Raw genomic sequence first — 20,409 nt, 5'->3', positions numbered from 1 at the left:
AATAAAAAAAAATGAAAAAAAATGAAAAAAAAAATCTGGAAAATTTAATGACTATGAACAAAAAACTCATAAACAACTTTAACCTCTTTACGGAGCATAAATTGCATGAATCATAGATTGAATGAAGTTGGGCTGGATTAAATTAGGTCTGCCGTAATAAAAAAGAGAGCAAAGGATTCATAAAAAAACACAAATTTGAAAATAATTACATAGAGTTTAAAATTTAACTTATTATTCCATCCATATTTTTTAAAAATAAAAAGTAAAATTAATAACAAAACCGTAACCAAGATGCAGTTAAAATTGCGTATATATAAGCGATATTTGCGTTGTGTACATTAATCAGTGCAAATCGTTACTTTTGCGTTGAGCTACACCATGGTACAATTTTACAATGAATTTTATTTTTGATTGTATGAAATGATGAGTATTTAGTTCCGCTGACGCAGTACTTACCACCAAATACATAGGTAAAAATTGAAATTTTAGTTGAGGATGTTACCTACACAGTTTTCGACCCTAAAGGCTCAGACAAGACACCGCGCAGACATCAAGTTTTGAACAGGGAAGATTTATATCAAATTTTTTTGCGAACATTTTAATTAAGTAATTGAGAAACTAAGGACAAGAGCTTTTGCTGGTGGTCAACGGCTTCAGGGCTTTCTGAATTTGCATTTAGCCGCGACATCAATTGGACGTAATTCTGCTAACAGATATACAGGGTGTTCGTAAAGTCCCCTCCCCCCCCTCCAACTTTTGACCTAATTGAGGTAGAGATTTGAAACTTGGAGGGTGTTCCTAGATCAAAGGGAGCTACTTTTTGACCCCCCCAAAATTTTGGGGGGGCCCCATTTTGGGGGGGTTACGGACCCTAACTTTTAATTTTCAAATGAGAAGACCCCCTTTGTGATACCTCGTTCGAAAGAGCATAAAAAAAGAAAATTTTTCGCGCAAACCGGAAGTCATTATCTCAAACCGTTTCAAAATGGCGGCCGGTCAAAGTTCCAAATGGCCGAAAATTGGCACCTCTGCTATTTGCACATGGATTTGCTTGAAACTCGGTATCTGGGGGTATTTTGGCACGAGAAAAACGAATTTAACGTTAGATTTTCAAAAAAACCCTAATTTTTCAAAATGGCGACCCGTTTAGGCTCAAAAAGGCCGAAAATTTGACAAACTCGATTTTTTTGCCAATGGATTCACCTGAAATTCGGTATCTGGGGGTATTTTGACCCGAGAATAACGAATTCAACGTTAGATTTTTAAACAAACCCTAATTTTTCAAAATGGCCGCCGATTAAAGTTCAAAATGGTCAACAATTGGCAACCTCGACTTTTTGCCGATAGATTCGCCTCAAACTCGGTGTTTGAGGGTATCTGGGTGGGAAACAAACGAATTCGACGTTATTTCACCGAGTTTCAGGCGAATATATCGGCAAAAAGTCGAGGTTGCCAATTGTTGACCATTTTGAACTTTAATCGGCGGCCATTTTGAAAAATTAGGGTTTGTTTAAAAATCTAACGTTGAATTCGTTATTCTCGGGTCAAAATACCCCCAGATACCGAATTTCAGGTGAATCCATTGGCAAAAAAATCGAGTTTGTCAAATTTTCGGCCTTTTTGAGCCTAAACGGGTCGCCATTTTGAAAAATTAGGGTTTTTTTGAAAATCTAACGTTAAATTCGTTTTTCTCGTGCCAAAATACCCCCAGATACCGAGTTTCAAGCAAATCCATGTGCAAATAGCAGAGGTGCCAATTTTCGGCCATTTGGAACTTTGACCGGCCGCCATTTTGAAACGGTTTGAGATAATGACTTCCGGTTTGCGCGAAAAATTTTCTTTTTTTATGCTCTTTCGAACGAGGTATCACAAAGGGGGTCTTCTCATTTGAAAATTAAAAGTTAGGGTCCGTAACCCCCCCAAAATGGGGCCCCCCCAAAATTTTGGGGGGGTCAAAAAGTAGCTCCCTTTGATCTAGGAACACCCTCCAAGTTTCAAATCTCTACCTCAATTAGGTCAAAAGTTGGAGGGGGGGGAGGGGACTTTACGAACACCCTGTATGTGCATTATGACGTGAGCCTTGTTATGCATGTATTGTTAAGGGTCTCAGGGCTCATTTCTTAATGCACATAGTACTGTTAAGCAGAAATACGTCCAATTTATCATCGAATGTCATAAATCCGGAGATGCGAAATTCAGCGGTAAAATACGACAGACAGGAACGAAGGGTCCGACTCTTTTCTTTGGTCTGAATTACATTAATTTCTTGCAACTTGGCATCTCGCTGAATTAACCCGCCTCAAGACCCGCTCACCTTTGCAGCACTCAACCGACAATTACATTTCAGATGTGAGCACTTGCGTGAAGCAAACAATAAAACTGAAGTTGTTATTCCGCAAAGGGATACGTGCATTAAAATGATTTAACGTCATTATACGGAGAACTCATCAGGGAAAAACATTAACCAGCTTCTGTAGTAAGGAGCGTGAAATGGACCTTTGAATTTTTCGATTTTGGTGAACGCGCTTCGTCATTACGGAGATCACACCAACACTGCCGTGCTAAGGAAGAACGTCGTATGAACCTTCAGGCGTTGCCAAATTTACTTCGATAAAACACGAGTTTCCTGGTAAACTCATGAATATTTTCTTTCCAGTTTTTCAGATAATTTTGTTCGCAATTTCACCTAAAGTCCCTGAAATTTTCAAGTAAAAATATTCATATATTTTCTTAAAAATAAACATTTCATTGAAGGAAATTTGGCAACTCTCGAATGTTCATACGGCGTTCTTCCATAACACGGCAGAAAGGTGCTGTATGATCACTTAATTGGTCCTGTGGACCAATGACAGTTTTTTGCACGATGGTAGTTTATCATAGGGGTTTTTAAAACATGCTTCAATATGGAGAGTCACACAAACGGATTTATCAAGATGAAAGTTTTATACGGGTTAAAAAATGATGGAAAGAGACAGATGTTGTACAATTTCTATTTTTTCGCGAATTATAAGAGTTCGTCGTACAAAAATCAAAGCCAACTTACAAATGAGGATAGAGCGGAGTGTTCAGTTTGAAATCAGTCATTGGTGAACGATGAAACACGCATAAAATCGATGGATGAATCATATAATCCTACTTAATGTTTTTCAAAGGTTTGCACAACACAATTTCACAAAACATTACGTTAATTTCCAGGATGCAAAATCATGCATTTCGAAATTTTGAACTTCCTTCGGCAAACTGGTAATGGTTGCAACGCGACCGGATACTACACGAAGCGTCTAAGCTTTCGGAATGCGATTTTGACCGTTTTGAAATAGGGTCATAAAAATTGGGTCTTCAACGATTTTCGTCGAGCCGATACTGGAAAATTCCAATTCGTCTCTCACTTTCCTACTAAAACATAAAAAGGAACTGAAGTCGATAAACTAGGATTTTAGTGCTTGTCCGGCACTTTGTGACTTTCTGACGTGCTTCGACGGATAAGTTCGCGGATTGCACATGCTCGTCCGTAGTAAAGCACTAGTGCGATGTTTAAGTGCACTCGGTTAAGACTGAGTACTGAAACGAAGGATATCTCAAAGAATGATGAGGTTGGTTGGAAGAAGTTCAACCAGAGCGGAAGGAAACTCGTTTTTTTCTACTCTACTCCGATCCAACATTCTCCATCTACGTGTCTTGTCTTTTAATCTCTGCGACAAAACACAACAAACCGAAACCGTTAATGATAGAGTGACAGCGTTGTCAAACAGTGAATCATTCTGCGTCTGGGTGGAGATGAATTATTTAATTGGAGGATTGCAATTGACTCGTACAGACTTATGCCGTTTTTGTCCACAAGCACTGTCAAAAAATGGAAATCGTTGACTCATCAATAATCAGAGCGATAGATGCGTTACGGATTTTAGGAGAGAAAATATCGGGGGAAAAAGATTTCAAGCTTGCAACAAGGAAAACCAATAATTCGAAGTGTAAGATAACAGTTTTTTGACGGCAGATGACTCATTCATTTCGCGGGAATAATTTTTGGTGAAAAAAGCTTAACTTTCTATGGAATAAATCGGAGAATTATACTTATATTTCTAATTCAAACGATTTCCAAAATCGGCATCGGTAATGTTGATAAAATTTCGATACATAGGACATGTAATTTTACGCGTCCAGGTGGACCAGCCAAATGAAGTGCACGTCCAAGAAGAAGTCCTACGCTTGTAAATGATTAGTTCCGCTGATTTGAGCTTACTGCAACTGTTTCATGGTTAATTTGCTCTTGAGAAATCAAATAAATTCTTTAGCTCGCCCAAGGAAAGAATTTAAGCAACATAAATGCATGTTCACTTCGTCAGGAAACAGGGCCGGATTGAGGGGGTGGCCACATGAGCCGCGGCCCATGGCGGAAAATCTAAGGGGCGGCAAAAATTTGCAATTTTTTTAAGAGAGGGTATAAAAAAAAATCGGATTTAGAAAAAAAAAATTACAAACTAGAAGAGGCGACAAAATCTCTCATTTCCTGAGAGTATAGTAATTTCTAATTTTGCTGTCTTTCGGTGATACAAGAGGCAGCACCTTTAATTAGTAGAGTTAAGAGAGAAACCAAAACACCCAATTTGGCCTGGAGCTCAGCGCAGAGAGGAATGATGACGAGAAAGAGAGGAAAAGGAGAGGCCCTTGGCGCGGCGATCGGCATGTAACACATATTAGCGCCTACAAGACTGCACGAATACTTCACGCATTGCTGCAAACACAGTGCGGTCAGCGTAAAACGCATAGCGCCTACAAGACTGCGTGAATACTTCACGCATTGCGTCCAACACGTGCGTTCAGCGCGTCTGCGACGAACGACACTGCGCCACGTGCGGTCTGCGCGGCGCATTGAAACACATGTATTTTAGCAGATTAGATCATTTTTTCATATCTTCTCCAATAATTGTTCATATCATGAACCAAGGGTATTCTAGTGTTCAGTTCACTCAGTAGTTTCCATTTAAACACGAAATTCATCAAATTTCAGACACCAGCAAATTCTCTATTGTAATGATATTTGACTCTAAAGAATTTGAATCCATAGTCTGGCTGCCCTATAGGGCCCTGAAAGCTCCATTTCCGAACTTCAAAATTGCCGACATGTCCGTACTCTCCCTGTGTAGATACGTGACGTGACGTGACGTTGGCCAGCTGAGGTATCGAGAGATATCTCAGGTTGCTCCAGAATTTAGAAAATGAAATTCCCTGATATTTCCCTGATTTCCCTGACACATTTTTGTGGAATTCCCTAACAACTGAAAATGTGACAGATAATTAAGAAGGCATAATTGAAAATAGTTTTCAGGCAAAATTTCTTGTTCAAAATCTCAAACCCATTCTAGAAAGCAATGAAGGTGATTAAACAAATTTTCCCTGACATTTCCCGGTTTTCCAAGACTTCTTAAAATCCCTGACATTTCCCGTTCTCCCTGACTGTGACAACCCTCAAATAAGCGTCCTGCCGCAATAATGAGTAAATTAATGTAAAAACTACGTCAAATAAATACATGCCTCATAAACGACTTGTTGTCACAAATTGTAATGATATTTGACTCAAAAGAATTTGAATTCATAGTTTGGCTGCCCTTTAAGGCCCTGAAAGCTCCATTTCCTAACTTCAAAATTGCCGGAATGTCCGTACTCTCCCTGTATAGATACGTGACGTGACGTTGGCAAGCTGAGGTATCCGAGAGACATCTACTAAACCAACGACGAGGTCTCCGATAGTTGTTTCCGAGTAGTCTTGGACCCTGCAAAACACCGCGGGACCCCAATGGCACCCTCTCCAGCCCTCCAGCGGATCCGGGTTAATCTGGAGCCGAGGCTTCCCGATGACGAATGGATTAGCAGAAAGTTCCACGCTCGGACGCAACAAAGCGACGGCTGGAATTCGCCGAGATGAGATGAGTGGTAATGGTAAAACCGACGCGAGTATGAAACTGCAAGAGGCTGACGTGAGATCCAGACAAAGAAGGCGGATGAATGAACTCGTTTTAACCTCGAAAAACGCGACGAGAGAACCCGACCGCGTTGCCGCTCCGAACTTCATCATTCACCACTGGTGTAAACAGTTTTTTTTACCAGTGGCGCGGCGTGAATTGCGATGTATCGATTGTTATGCCATTTAAACCTATGGTAAAGAATCGATTATTAAGGTGTTCGCTGCGAACACCCTGTCTATCGATCCTTTTCCATGGGTTTAAATGGCATAACAATCGATATATCGCAAAGCACGCCACGCCACTGTTTTTTTACGTAAGTCTCGTGATAAGTATGGGGCAGAAGCCGTATATGGAGGCAGTACCTTCGCATTGAATACCTTTACGATCCAGTGTGAAGGTTCCTTCCACGCGTGAATAAAAAATCGTAAATGAATTAAGATTCTGGAAACTATTGAGAGCTGGTACCGTAGATGTCGTTCATAAGTACGTAAAGCTCTGGGAGGGGGAGGAAGGGGTCTGATCTTGCGTCACGGAGGGATGCGGGGCCGCGTTGCGTAACCCTATATTTTTCCTTATTTTAAAAATAAGTTCTACTTGTTTGTTGCTTCTCTTCTGGACTTTACTTAAATACATATTTTACAATATACTTTATTTCGTCACCTTCTGGCCAAAGTATCACACGAGCGCCATGCGACGTGCAACAATTTCCTTGCAATTTTATTTTTTACAGAAAATTGTTTCCAGCGATGCTGTCCGATAATTTCAGTTAATTTTCTTTGAGCTGCCGATAAAATTCAGTGACATTTTCAAACAGCGTCAACCAACAGTTTCTCTGTAAAAGAAAAAAAAAAAAAAAAAAAAAAATGGCGGCGGAAATTTTGAAACGTCGCAAGGCGCTTGGGATACTTTGACTGAAAGGTGACGATTTATGCACCGTAATAATTTCACCCTGTCAAAAAATCCCCATGGATTCCCATTACTCCCATGGGCCCTGGGTCCCCATGGCCCAGTCTGAATGGGGACCCAGGGCAAAAACCCCAGGGAAATATTGATGAGAAATCCATGGGGATTTTTCCCATGGGACCTTTTTGACAGCAGGGCACTCTTTGAAACAGGGAGATTTTCTGTAGTCTGAACGAGTAATTCCTGTCGCGGCAGGATTCTTTCCTCAGGAAACTTTTCTCATACTAAATTAATGTACCCATCGTCGGGCAATGATACGATTTTCGATAAATTTCAGACGGAGACTTTCTTCTCAGGAAAAATTAAAGTCAAAATGAAGTTTTGAGGCGCTGCAAATAGGATGCGTGTCTTACAACTGTGCGGTCGTTACAGCATGCTATCAAGACTAACATGCTGCCAATTCGGAACGAATTGAACATCCACCCGTGAGCGTTAATATGTATAAAAAAGAGCTGAATTTCCGTCCAAGCATGGCAACGTTGAGCGAGCGCCTCGGCAAAATATAATAAACCGTGAGAAGATATAAAACTCACCAGTTCGCTCGTAAAAAGAGGCAGTAAATACTAGTGCGGATTCAAACTCACCTGAAACATACGGAAAAAATGGAATGCATCAGACACTGAAAAATTAGGACGAATTAGGCTAGAAATGACAAAACTTGAAGGATAACAAGACGACGCACAGTGGATCGAGTCATTAGGAAAGGTCTGACAAAATCTGAAAACTTTGAGAGCGTATAACTCCGTTTATTACAAGACTTAGAGATTTTAAAAGTGGTTCCATTGGTTTTCTCGTGAAATTTTCGTCTGGAGCCACCCCTTAAAATATAAATTGTGACGAATTAAACGTCAAAACTTGAAAGGTTTAGTAAACAATTTCATGTTCGACCTCTCTGATTGACTCAATCCACTGTGCGACGAACGATGTGAAACACCATCAACAGCTTGAACCCGCTGACTAATTAGAAGGAGCTTAATGATCTAATACAAAGTAAAATTATGTGGTTTTGTTCTTTCGGTGACGAAGATTTTTTTTGGTCATTCCAAGTAACAAAAAATTCCTAATATTTTCTTAATTGCTAAAATCTCTTACTTACTTTTGAATGTACAAATGCATAACTACAAATGGTGTGCGTTGTGTCTCAGAAGATTGCTCGCTCAAAACATCTGAAGACAATACGCTCATTAAGATATTGAATAACTTGTCATAGCAAACAAGAATAGGATTATAAGAAGGAGCTGTCCTGGCTCCGGGTAAATTTTCTGGGAATTTACGGCTGAAAAATACATTTTCCCGGGATTGACAGAAGCACATGCACCCATGCACGTCGGCACAGAAATCAATCGCATTTTGAAGCGCTATCGAAAGTAGTGATATTATTCATGTTGATGATAATGACTCATCTTTCCTCCGATCACCAGAGCAACATTTGTGCGATGGACTGCAAGCGCACCGCAACGTGGGCAAGAATAGCCGGGAGCCTACATTTTTTCATGTATGCAACATGCACATCCCCCAAGTTCGATTAGGTGCATCAAGGCGTTATGATCCACAACACGTGTGACATGCTCGCACTTGACTTTTTCCGGTAACTTTTAACAAACTTCAACGACTTAAAACGCTATATAATCATCTCTAGGATTCCATGGAAATACCTCGGGAAAAATAATAATATTTTGGGAGTCGGAGAGCTCTCACGAATGATAACGATCACGATATGCAAAAACGAGAGAACATCAGTTCCTGAAACACAGTTATTAACTGTGACACAATCAGGGAACATAGGCTCATCGAATGGTAATTAATCGTTGGTGGGTACGAACTCACAGAAAAGATATAATTCTGCACCGCCGTCCTATGAAACTAGCAATCTACGAGCATGAAAGAGGAAAAATTCAAGGTCATTTCTCGAGTTACCCACGATGGAGTCGCGAGTGCAACCGAAAAGCCAACCCAGAGGCGGATCCAGCAATTCGGCAACACCGGGTTTCCTCCATTTAAACCTATGTTAAATAATCGATTCTTGTCGGAGCACCTGGCCCCTCCAAGAATCGATACATTTCCATAGGTTTAAATGGGAAAAAACAATGTTGCCAAGTTGCTGGATCCGCCTATGAGCCAACCCTGGAGGAGGTTCAAGGTTGACGCGGTCGCCGGTTGAGAGGAAGACAGGATCGCTGTTTACAATTTATTTACGTAACGCCCAGTTTCATATCAACTTTTTTTTCCGTTCGAGGATCTCTGACGCGAGACTGATCGTTGCAAGAGCGAAGAAGAAGAAGTTGAAATAATCAAAATAGACATATTTCAGAACGTCGAAGCTGACGTTCTGAATCAGTCTATGTCAACGCTATAAAAAAGGAGGGGAAAAAAGAAAGCAAAAAATAATATTGACTACTCGATAAAGGTATCCTCGCGAGATGAGAGGCGAATCATTGTGATGGATGATAATAAAAGTTTATGTAAGGATACCTCAACAAAGGAAAGAGCGCTAAAGGAGAAAAAAGGTTAAGCTCTGCTTGTTATGCCATAAATAGATGATATAATAGTTTGTAGAAACCAAAATGAAGGAAATGAATGAATTTTCGAGGGATTTTCGAGGAGATCTAATCCGTGAAATCAAAGATTTTAAAGGATTTTTTCAAGACGGATAAATAATTGTGAAGGGCGAGCAACAAAGTTTTAAAGCAGCACGACTGAAAAATAAAGACCTTGAAAAATGGATATTAAAAGTAATGCCTTCTATCTATACTTTCTATACCTAAATTTTCAGCTACCTATTTACTTAAGAGGAAAATTTTCAACACACGTACGCCGTTATTTAACATTTTCATCAATAGAAATGAAAAGATCTATCCTCCATATGGTCGGTTTCGGTAGCAAACAACCTAGATGTAAAATACTAGGAATCGCAAGTACCTCTAAGCAATTTTCTCCAAAGTCTATTACATTCAATGCCAAGGCGTCGTACTCATTGATAAACTTTTAAAATCTAATCTAATAGTAGAAGGGTTAAAATTTCCAACATCTTTCAATTTATTTCAATATTGAAGCTTATCCAATTGATTTCAAAAATTGATACCAGGAAAGTTACACACATAATAATTTGCTTTAAAGGAAGACCCCCTAGTTCGATTTATCGCTTTGACCATACTGACCGAGATCTAAGGCCAGACTCCGGGTCCGGAAGACGGTTCCATCTGCTCATGGGCTGGTATACTGCCGTGCTAAGGAAAAACGCCGTATGAACCTTCAGACGTTGCCAAGTTTCCTTCAATAAAAACTGAAATTACCGGGAAAATTGTGAATATTATTTTCTCAAATTTTCACACAATTTTGTACATAATTAAATCTAAAATATCTGGAAATTTTAAGGGAAATAATGCATGAATTTAGTCAAAAATACAGGTTTTATCAAGGGAAATTTGGCAACTCCCGAATGTTCATACAGCGTTTTTCCTTAGCACGGCAGTATAGCTGGAGGGCAGAGTGGAATTCGGCCGAACAACCGTACGCTGTGATTGGGTTTTGATGGAAATTTGTATTGCCTCGGGTTTGCACGTGAAAAGGTCGGCTCAGAAGGAGGAAGTGAGAGCTATGAATGGAAATTAAACGTTATGCTAATTAACCGTGTATGAAGTAATTCACGTAGGCAGCATTGCCTTTTTTATGTAATTACTACTTAAAGTATCATAAATATTCGTATATAAGTATTAATCCTGCATTTTCTTGACATTTACTTACCACTTTTTTTAAATCCGCAATCCACATCCTTACTGTAGCTTTCAAGGGATACGGAATTAAGTGTACCTTCATTCCGACTCCCCCCCCCCCCCCCCCCCGGCTTTTCGGTGATTTTGCTGTTTTTTACGAAAAACGTAAATGGGAGTTTGCCAAGCTGGTTTGACGTATGGTTTCTCCACAAACGGCCGATAAGTTTTCTTGAATTTCAACATTTACATGATTTTTCCGATTTAAAGGTAAATGCTAAGGCAAAAATTAAAGCGGGCAAACAGTGAATGTCTTTCTATTTTTACGGCTAGAATGCGTGGATGTAGTATTTTAATTAGGGCATTTCCGCTTGGAAGAAAATGGTTTTTCACGCAAACTCCTCTACTTTCCCAAGTTATTTCCTAACTTTTCAGTTGGGCAAAGAAAGCAGTTCTTTCCAATATTTCCTTCAACAAAGATGGTGAAGTTTTATTGATGAATCTCATGATAAATATCACCGGGCTAACAAAATTCCTAATCAGAGCAATTACGTTGGATCCTTTACAGAGTTCCGTTTAGAGCAAGTAGAACCGATATGACATTCTGCCGCACATAAACAGGGGAAATTGTGGTGTGATGAAGCTAGACGGCATCAGGTAAGATTGATTAGTCTGTTAGGAGTAATGAGATAATTGACACTTCAGCATCGTGCCGCGAAGAGCGAAGCCTCGATCCTCAAACAGGGAATCTTCCTCTTCAGTAAGCATATGCTAATGATCGGATCCACAAACCGTAAAACGGTTGCCGTTTGACGAGGTAATCACAACTCGTTTAACTAAAGAAATACATCTGCACTGGAAGTCTTGCAAACGCTTAAGATTGCTTGAGGGTGCTTGAGGCTTCGCACACATCAAGACAGTGCGTATACATGTACAGAATGTACACTGCTGGAACAAAAATGGTGAATAATTGCCTTTCAGCTCCGCATGGAAAATGAAGAGGATAAAAACCGTATGTATACTGTAAGACTTCACATGGGTGGGTCGCAATTTATGCCTCCTACATCAGCGAATATTAAAATTTAATATTTTCATTACATGCATCTTGTGCTTGGAAAAAGTTGAAAAAAATATTATACATGGTACGCACACAGCCTGTGCACCCTACACAGGCAGGCCCTGTGCAGCCTGTGTGTGTGTTTTTCTTGATACATACATAAAGTCGCGATTATAGCGCCGCCTCGCGCTCTGCGACGCCCAATCGCCATTGCCCCCTATCCTCCCAGAGATCATCAGGCAATTGGCACCTTCTGATCTCCTCCTCCACCCCTAGCCGCCAACCTTTTACAGGACGTCCACGCCGTCGCCTTCCGGGAGGAACCCAATCGAAGACCTGCTTGGGCAACCGATCATCTGCCATCCTTCGCACATGTCCATACCAGACCAACTGCTTGGACCTGATATCGTGCACGATGTCCTTTTCCACACCCATTATCTCGCGTACCCTTTCATGGCGGATACGCTCTCTTCTCGATATCCCAGCAGACCTTCGCCAAAAGTCCATCTCGGTTGCCCTAAGCATGTCTTCAGTTCTTTTCTTAAGTTGCCAGACCTCACTCCCGTAAGTTACGATACTCTTCACGATGACGTTGTAAATTTTCCTTTTGGTCTCCTTGGAGATACTCTGGTCCCAGAGAACCCCATTTAGCATCGCGATAGCTTTCCTGCCTTGCACATTCCGATCTTTAATGGCCCGATCCAAATTTCCGTCCTTAGTTAACCAAACTCCTAGATATTTATACTCTTCACAGTCCAGGATCTTCCGGCCATCCTCCAGTTCAATGCTTTGCTGATCACCACCGATAACCAACTTCTCCGTCTTAACCACATTTACTTCCATTCCCCACTTTCGGTATACTTCCACTAGCTTCCGCGTCATGTAATTCGCATCTAATTGTGAAAGTGTTTTTCTTGATACGGTAGCAAAAAAAGAGAGAATATAAACGATGGTTTCAGAAATTGTACAACCCTGCATGACAAGCCGACACATACGGCACCTTCCGATGTGAGGCGCTCTTCTTCAGTGGAGTATTCCGCAGTCTGCGAAAACCAGTCGCTGCTGGAGTAATTGATAGAGTTCACCATGACTGTCACTAATAACCTGGTTCAATTGAGTTTGATAGGTTTCCATGAAGGAGTGGGAAGCATTGTCCGATGTCCGCTCTGACTTGCAAGACTCCACGGGCTCCATGGATTTTTTCCCCCTTCAAACGCATGCACACTGCACATACTGCACACTGCAGACACGGTGAAGAGATTTCACGGGGGTCCAGAGGTCTTTCAGTCTCTATCCGAGTTGGTTTTTTTCGAGGGAGAAACAACGAGTTTATTATTATTTATTTATTTATTTATTGTCATGGGAACGGAGTTCCCCATGATATTACAATCGTTCCGATGCTATCGCTATGGGATTCCCTATACCTCTGCGACCTTGAGCGTTTCGCCCAGTCTTCGATTTTTGGTTGATTTTCCGATGTATCAAAAACCGTTGTATTTTTTAGCCAATTATGTCTCTACGTCAAGTTGTGTTGATTGCTAAAATTCGCTTTCAGCGAGTTTTTTTCCACCTTGAGATGTCGTGTCTGACTGGTAAATCTGCGCAGAACCACGAAGTTCCGTTTTTAGGCAAATTCTTTTTTTTGGGAGGTTCTGATTGGTTATTTTTCGCCATCAGTTTTCTGTTCGTTGGTGCAAAAGATCGCCTACCTCGTTGCTCTTGAGAAGCCGCCATTATCCCACCTCAAATTTTACAAATAGAAATAAAGAAATTATAACTATTGTGCAAGGTGGAAAACTGCTCTGGAGGACCCGTTACGGATATATGAGCCAAAATTGGAACTCGATTGATTGATTTATTCCATGAATACAGAAATATTGCCTCAGCTTACTGCCGCGATAGCAAATGCATGCTGAGATGAACCTTGAGACACATGATAGCATAGGCAAACAATGTCTCACAGAGAAAGGCGCTTAGCTCATTTCTCATCTCAGAGCTACGAAGACGCGAATCGCTCAAGGACAACTCTTGTGATAAGTCCCGCCCATCGTCCGAGTCTTTTAAATGCTATTTTTTCTCGGGATGCCGCGGATCCGTGATAGCCTAGTTGACTGAGGCGCCCCATGTTTTTGATAAGGTGCGGGCAATAGGTGATCGGGAGTTCGATACCCGGCGATGGGAGTTAATTTTTAATGGTTGTATTGAATGTTTTAGACCAATCATCAAAAAATAATTAATACTAGATGATAAATGTACGAACATTTTCTCGTGAGTTAATATGTTAAACAAAAATACTGGAATATACCTCCTTCATATAATCAGCCACATGTTTCCCCAAATTAATGACGTTATTTTCTTTTTTTCAATAAAGTTTATTTGCATTCAACGTTCGTAAGTTAAGCAAGATGTACCTATTGATACAAATAGAAAGACATGAAAATAGTATGTCTAACATTTCAGTTGTTTTTTTTTTTTTTTTTTTATTTTTTGTTTTTTTGTCTTTTCAATAAAACAAATTGCCTTGGACTAGAATCAGTGTATCTCTGAAGACAAAAGCTAAGTTTTTTGATACAGAAATACTAATATATTCATCCGTTATATAATCAGGGAGATGTTGACCCAAATATTGATGTATATTTTCTCTGTTCGCCCAAATTAATGATGGTATTTTCTTTTTTCAAAAAATAAATAAAGCAATGACATGAAAGTAGTATAGTGCACATCGAACATTTCAGTTACATCTATTTGAATGAAAAAATGGCAACTTAGGAGGCACATAGGTCACTTATGATGCGTATTCGGGCATATGTGTAGAGTAAAAATATCATACTTTACGCCGAAAAAGCGAAACTGAAAGTTAAATGCGTTAACTTCCGAAAACCATGTATAATCCAACGAAAATAAATAATTGGTAAATAACAGCTTTCTTGTATGCAAAGAAAAAAAAATTAAAAATGTTAAAAAAGAGATGTTGACACAAAATTACATAGCCCCTTCAATTCTGAAGATACTGCAAACGAACTGTACCTTAAAATTTTCATATCCCAGAAGCTAAAGTTCCCATGACGAATGTTGCTATCGCTAGCGATTGCAAAAACCAACTTGTTTATGTATTTATTTTTTTTTTTCAAAAAAAGACAACTTGTTGGTCCGGTCATTCAATTATAACTGTTTTCCGCCAGTCTTCTTTTGACAAAATATTATTCTTATAGGTAGAATATGTATTTAGCTTATGTAAATTTTTGACGCGCCGAAATACATATCATTTAAATTATCCACGCAAATTCCACAAAATCATAACTTTATTTGTGAACTGTAGAACTCGTATTATCGCTCATTTCTCTTTCAAATCAACATCGTTCAGCAAATAATATTAGTGCCCAACTACCCACTCCTGACCTCAGAGAAGGTAGCAATAAATCCATCATGTCGCTACGTAACTTTCCACGATTATGTACCAGAGAAAATCATTATTACTGCTCAGGGCCGGATTCACCTATTTGCCGCCGGTGGGCCGCCTGTATTTTGCCGCCCCCTTCTCATTCGTTTTGAAACATCAATAAAAACCATCAAATAACGTGCCAGCGGGGGAGGAGTGCATAAGACGCGTTTAATTGTGTTGAACACATTTTTTGGGAAAGCCCTTTCAACACTACTAGCATAAGTTCACGGAACTTTGGGCGAAAGTTAGGTCTCGTAAACCTATCTCTGTGTGGACAAGGCCTTCCATTCATAAGAAATGAACGAAAAATTATAAAAGAACAAACATAAATGTGGATTAATGAGTTTAACTTCCGCCGCCGCGCCGTTTGTGTTTTGATCAATTGTGTTTGGCGCAATGCGTGAAGTATGCCGACAGTCTTGTAGGCGTTATGAGTTTCACGCCGACCGCTGCTGAACGCGCTGTGTTTGACGCAGTCTTGTAGGCGCTATGCGTTTCACGCTAATCGCACTGTGTTTGCCGCAATGCGTGAAGTATTTGTGCAGTCATGTAGGGGCTAATATGTGTCACATGCCGATCGCCGCGCCGAGGGCTTCTCCTTTTCATCTCAAGTCCTCGTCATCGTTTCTCTCTAAGGCGCGCCGTTCCAGGCCAAATTGCGTGTTTGGTTTCTCTCTTAACTCGACTAATTAAAGGTGCTGTCTCTTGTATCACTAAAAGACGACAAAAGTGGAAATTACTATACTCTCAGAAAATTAGAGATTTTATCGCCTTTTCTCGTTTGTAATTTTTTTTTCTAAATTCGAATTTTCTTTACCTACATTTAAAAAAATTCAAAATTTGCCGCCTCCTATAGATTTGCCGCCATGGGCCGCGGCCCAAGTGGCCACCCCCTTTAATCCGGCCCTGTTACTGCTATGATTTATTTGGAAACCTAGAATAAAATTTGCGAAATGTAGATCTTCTGTGCCGAAGAAAAAAACGATTTCAAAAGTATCGCCCTGAGCAATTTTCCCGGAAAATGTCCTGTGTCATAAAATGTTGCGCCAATTTCTTCGATTACTTCCACCGCAATGCCAGCAGGGTCCAAATATGGAAACAGAGTCGATATACATTCATTCAGACTGCACTGTGTTGATCTGCAATGAGACAGCCGCTGATACACTCATCTTTCATAAAGTTCGCCAGTTATTCATGCGACGTCATAATGTTAGTCCCAATTGCCTTTTGAAAATATTTCAATTTTTATACTTGATTTTATCATATATTTGATATAGGTGTAAAAAGCATTAGAAACATCCACGGAAAAATAGTCCGGTTTTCCCTCAGGGACAAGAGTGGAACCCCAAAAATCATAACTGCAAAAAGACTGTCATAAAGTCCAATTTTTCCGATGACACCTCGCAACCGTGGCGAATGAATTCCGGTTGTATATGAAAACATATTTCGTGCGTCATGAGTCCTCCTTACATTCTATTCCAGTTATTTGTTTGTGTATTCTATTTTTGGCACTTTAAGACCACTGCTTCTTTGTAAGTGTTCTTCTAGAGGCGATTAAGTTTCTTTCTTAGATTGCCATAATCCGTAGAAAACTTTCTCCCATCGAAATTTTTTTCGGTTTTTTTTTTTTTTTTTTTTTTTGTTGTTGAAATGAATGTTCTTGACTTTAATTTGGAAGTAGAAGCGACAAATGTTCGAATTAATGAATAAAGAAAATGCTGATTCTCACCAGGACAGAGTTTAACGGGAAGGCACCAAAGGCAAAAGAGAGATGTTTCTATGGCTTAGAGGAAACCTACGAATATCATTGTGCAGTTATAGCTCTTTTCTTTGATTTGAATTCACCGACAGAAAATCTGAGACGGAGCTGGACTAAATTTTGCGATAAGGAACCATTAATGCTGGCTTGCCTTGGAAACAACTTTAACTACTTTAACTAAAAGCAACTAGCCTTTAGTGTCAATACACAGATAGGTGATTTAGATTATGAGTCAGAAGATTCCTTACTCTAAATTAGCCAACATTTTGGAATGGAGAACTACAACTTTTGGCTCATTTCACGGACACTAAAGGTGCCGTTAGTTTTCTGGTGCATGATACGTACTTCTGTAGATGAGTTAAAATTAGTCGTTATTTCAAGATGTAACCTAGTTGGTTCAAATTTTTTGGCACTCAGGAAAGAGGGGCCAAATTTTTAACAAGAATATGACTACGCAATCCTCGTCAAAAATGTTGCTGATTTTGCGTACATAGTTAGAGAAGAAATCAGTTAAAATGTTCAACTTTTCAGTTTTGTTTAGTTCGAAATTTTTAGTTAGAATCGCAAGAAAGCCCTCGAGGAAAAATCAATAAGCGAGTGAAAATTTTGCAACGTACAGCAGAAGTTACGTACTTCCGTCCGAGGGAAAACGACCGATTTAGGGTTGCCACAGAATTTAGAAAATTAAATTCCCTGACATTTCCCTGAGTTCCCGGACACATTTTGGTGGAATTCCCTGACAATTTAAGATGTGACGGATGGTTACGAAGGCATGATTAAAAATAGTTTTCAGGCAAAAGTTGTTGTTCAAAACCTCAAACCCATTCTAGAAAGCAAATAAAGGTGATTAAACAAATTTTCCCTGACAACTTCGTCATTTTACCTAACAATTCCCGCTTTCCCCTGACTTTTCAAAATTCCCAGACATTTCCCGGTTTTCCCTAACTGTGACAACCCTAAGTTACGTACTTCCGTCCGGGGAAAAACGACCATTCAGGGTTGCCATAGAATTTAGAAAATGAGATTCCCTGACATTTCCCTGATTTCATTGACACATTTTGGTGAAATTCCCTGACAATTGAAGATGTGACGGATGGTTTGGATGGTTCAGAAAGCATAATTGAAAATAGTTTTCAGGCAAAATTTCTCATTCAAAATCTCAAAACCATTCGAGAAAGCAAATGAGGGTGATTTGACAAATTTTCCCCGACAATTTCGTCATTATCATCATTTTCCCTGACATTTCCCGGTTTTCCCTGACATTTCCCGGTTTTCCCCGACATTTCCCGCTTTTCTCTGACTGTGGCAACCCTGCCAATGGTATGACTTGATGTTCAATCCTGCTGCGGTTCATGCCGATCACAATTTAGCCTATACAGCGGGGAAATTTCCGGGTGGCAAAAATTGAAAAATCGCCTGACCTCGTTCCCTCGAGCGAATTTGACGGGTGGCGGCGCGGACTCGGTTTTCACGGCACGGGAGCGCTCTTTCCTTGGCGCCGCGCCGACACCGGGTCCAGAATCACGCGGACACCGAATGACACCCCCCCCCCCCCCTCCACCACCTGGCGTGGGATCCGCGGGGGACAGGGTCGGGGTTGCCGCTCCCCCGGTCATTTCACGAACGACGACAGCTAAATTCGCGAAATATTCGCACGGGATCATTGAAAACGCGCCAGTGCTGCCATTTCCCGGAATTAATTCCGAAACTCGGAACTTTTCAAATAATCGGAACTTTTACCGGAATCTGCTGAATCCCGGGAATTTTCAGCTGCACTGGAAAAAAAAACACATTGGATCTAGAGTCCAGACTCTTAAAAACATCGACAAGAAAAAATACTCTTGATTCAATCAGGTTTCAGCTTAAATCAAAAGGAAATCCGCTCAAATTAAGAGGCTTGGTTCTTGATTTAAGCTTAAATCTGATCGAATCAAGAGTATTTTTTCGAGGTCAATGTTTTCAAGAGTCTGGACTCTACATCCAATGTGTTTTTTTCCAGTGTGTGTACGGACTTTCCTCGAAATTTGCGGTTTTTCGCCAGTTTGACCATTTATTTGATCAAAGTTAGGGACATAATCATCAAATTTGACGATCTTGGGTACCAAATCCGGGCGTAATTCGGAATTTTTGAAAAATCGGAATTTTTCTCGGAACATTGGCAAATCGGAATATGTTTTTGGGTAAAGGAATTATTTCGGAATCTTTTGATAAAATAAAATGGCAGCCCTGAAACGCGCGAAGCTGAGGGCGATCTAGAAACTGGGCCGCACATCTCGTGCTTGGATTTGATTTAGAATTACAGTTTTTAACGGTGCGGCCGAGAATGATATAATTTTAACTTGAAATTGCTGAAATTTAGACTTTGGCCCCCTTCGCGGTAAAGATAACTGACCAATAGTCTTGGCTTGAATCTAATTTTATGTAATTGTTTTACAAAATTTGGACACGTTTTTATGATACAGGCGAAAAACGTCCAGGAAGCACCATTCTTTTTGGGAGGCAAAGAGATGGAATATGCCACCATTGGAGAAAACTCTCCCTACACTGAAACAAAAAGTTCCCGGTGGCTCTTTGGAGTGTGAGCGATTACCTTGCAGACGTGTACGTGTGCAAGATTTCCTTCTCGGGATAGTGGATTACGCAGGAATGCAAAAAATGCGCCATCTCGCGAACCGTACATCGCACAGTGGATCGGTTCAAAAGGAGAGGTCGGACAAAATCAAGAAACATTAAAAGTTCATAGCTCCGTTTATACAAAACTTTGAGGTTCTAGAAGTGGTTCCATTGGTTTCCTCGTAAAATTTTCTCCTGTAGGCACCCCTTAAAGTTTAAAATGTGACAAAATAAACATAAAAATTTGCAGTTTTAGTCAAACATTTACTGTTCGACCACAGTGATTGACTCGATCCACTGCGCATCGCATGGAACGTGGCAAATATGTGGCCATGAGGCCATTCTCAAAAGTAATGACTTTTTTCAAAAAGAGAGGTTGCCGCTTGAAAAAAGGAAGCAAATCGCACACCGTGACATGAGATTGGGCATTGTTCCGTGGGATAATTCGAAAATGTCTTGAGGCAAAAGTGCCGCTCCGCAAGATAAGACAGGGTTTTGGAACTTTTCGCACCCATCCAAAATTATTTTATACCCCGGATCGATTTTATCTTGTTGGGGTTCAATTTCAGTATAAAGAATACACTGGAAAAAAAAAAAAAAAAAAAAAAAAAAAACACATTGGATCTAGAGTCCAGACACTTCAAAACATTGACAAGAAAAAGGACTCTTGATTCAAGCAGATTTAAGCTTAAATCAAAAGGAAATCCGCTTAAATTAAGAGGCTTGGCTCTTGATTTAAGCTTAAATCTGATTGAATCAAAAGTATTTTGATTGTTTGTCGATGTTTTTAAGAGTCTGGACTCTAGATCCAATGTGTTATTTTTTTTCCAGTGGAGTACACGCACTCAGAGTACTTATTGGAAGTTAGCAAACAAGTTTTCTAGTTCCAAAAGTGATCC

General features: G+C 40.1%; 1 protein-coding gene across 3 annotated transcripts in view; it reads right to left on the bottom strand.

Moving 5' to 3' along the window:
• plx (PTB_TBC1D1_like and TBC domain-containing protein plx) overlaps nt 1–20,409 on the bottom strand; it is a 130,923-nt gene that overhangs the window by 55,673 nt on the left and 54,841 nt on the right. Inside the window, exon 1 of one of the 3 annotated variants that reach the window (XM_072302731.1) lies at nt 3,044–3,574. The exons of the other annotated variants lie outside the window; for them this stretch is intronic. The gene's annotated coding sequence lies outside the window, so the exon portion shown is untranslated. Of the gene's footprint in view, nt 1–3,043; nt 3,575–20,409 lie in introns of those variants that run through there. 3 annotated transcript variants of the gene reach the window in all.

Source organism: Bemisia tabaci, chromosome 7 (assembly GCF_918797505.1).
Source record: "Bemisia tabaci chromosome 7, PGI_BMITA_v3".
NCBI classification, from domain to species: domain Eukaryota; kingdom Metazoa; phylum Arthropoda; class Insecta; order Hemiptera; family Aleyrodidae; genus Bemisia; species Bemisia tabaci.
The sequence above is the reverse complement of the archived record's forward strand: the minus strand, read 5'-3'. Positions and strand labels throughout refer to the sequence as shown.